Below are 1,637 nucleotides of genomic sequence, written 5' to 3' on the forward strand. Positions count from 1 at the left end.
CCGAGAAGCTCTGTGTTTAGAACCCTGCTATCGGTTGAGCAAGCCTGAGAGGGAAGCTCATCCATCCATCTAATCCATCCAATCTGGCAAGCAAATCTCCACCCGAATTGGTGCCAAGAAGTTGACGCTTGTTTGTATCTGTTCTATCTTTTTTCATCATTGTATTTCACTTTCTTTATCTCTTCATTCACACACCATGTATCAAACGCTTAATAGATATATTAAATGTTTCGATTACTTTCATATTCCATTTTCTGTCTACTTCCGTTCCTCCGTTAATCACTTTATCCATGATGTCTTCTTAGTCCCCTGATAGCTAATATGAATTAAACAAGTAATTTAATCTGTGTTAAAGAGATAACTGCGTTTAGCTAAGGCATGCTAGACGACATCTTCACCTCTGAGAGCAGAAGTGAAGATGCCATTCTGATCTATCGAGAGAAGGTTAGAAGAATTTGTTAACTAAAGCGAGTAGTACTTCCAGACATAGAAGCAACCTTGCGTTCATTACATTTGTCCCTGTTTCACCATAGACATGTGGGAGCGCGGCCGATCACTAAAAGGTGTACGCCAAGAGAAAAGTGGAACCGTATTTATAGCTTCAGCGCAATTAAGAAACTGAACCGTATTTATAGCTTCAACGCAATTAAGAAACTTTCTCTGTTTATATTAGTTATCTTTCTCTTTCTGTTTTGTACATAAGACTTGCCGCCGCATTCCATGTTATTTGCATAACCTTCACAGCCAACCTGGACCCCAGCATCTTGTATCATGAAGCCTGTATCTTGTATCATCTAGCTTAGGTTTACTGTACTTATTTTATTATCGCATTTTTATTGCTTTCCTTTACTTTACCGCAATTTTATATACTTGTACAAAACACTCTTTAAAGATTGAAAAACCCAGTCGCATATATCATGAACATACCACAATAACCTCAAACAGTCCCTGTGTTCGACCTCGGATCACACCGAGAAACTTGCGGTGGAATTATACTTGGTTCCAACGTAAGGAAACTTGTGACAACGCATGGCATACTATAAGAACATTCATAAGTAACGCAAATCTAGAAGTAGTATCGCATCATCTTGTGCATAGCATAGCATATCTTTTAGCATCAAATTTACTATCAACAAGTTTATGACGCCATTATCGAGGACCTGGTTATGGGGATATGAGCTTGTAGTTTAGATAAAATCCATGTCAACAAGTTTATGGCGCCGTTACCGAGGACTTGGTTACGGGGACATGAGCTTGTAGTTTAATTTATTATCAACACTGTCTACTCTGAAAATTCCCCTGGCTTTGATTCTGATGATGGAAAACCAAAGGATTACCTCAATTCCTAGAATGATTGTTCTGTTGATTCCTTTGGCCCCCCTGGTTATGATTCCCTCCTCAACTGAAGTTGGGGTGATTTTGCCAACCAGGGTTGTAGGTGTTGCTAAACGAGTTATTGTGAATAGAGTATACGGATTTTGGATTTGATGGGCAGACTTCCACCGAGTACCCCTCTCCGTATTGGATGCAGCTTACTGCTACCACTTACGTTAGCGCATTGGCTTGCGCTGCACTTTGAGAGAGGTGTCCTTGATTAATAGCCATAGTCTGGAGGAGTGAGGTAACTGCGGCCATCT

This window comes from Benincasa hispida, chromosome 12, assembly GCF_009727055.1.
Source record: "Benincasa hispida cultivar B227 chromosome 12, ASM972705v1, whole genome shotgun sequence".
NCBI classification, from domain to species: domain Eukaryota; kingdom Viridiplantae; phylum Streptophyta; class Magnoliopsida; order Cucurbitales; family Cucurbitaceae; genus Benincasa; species Benincasa hispida.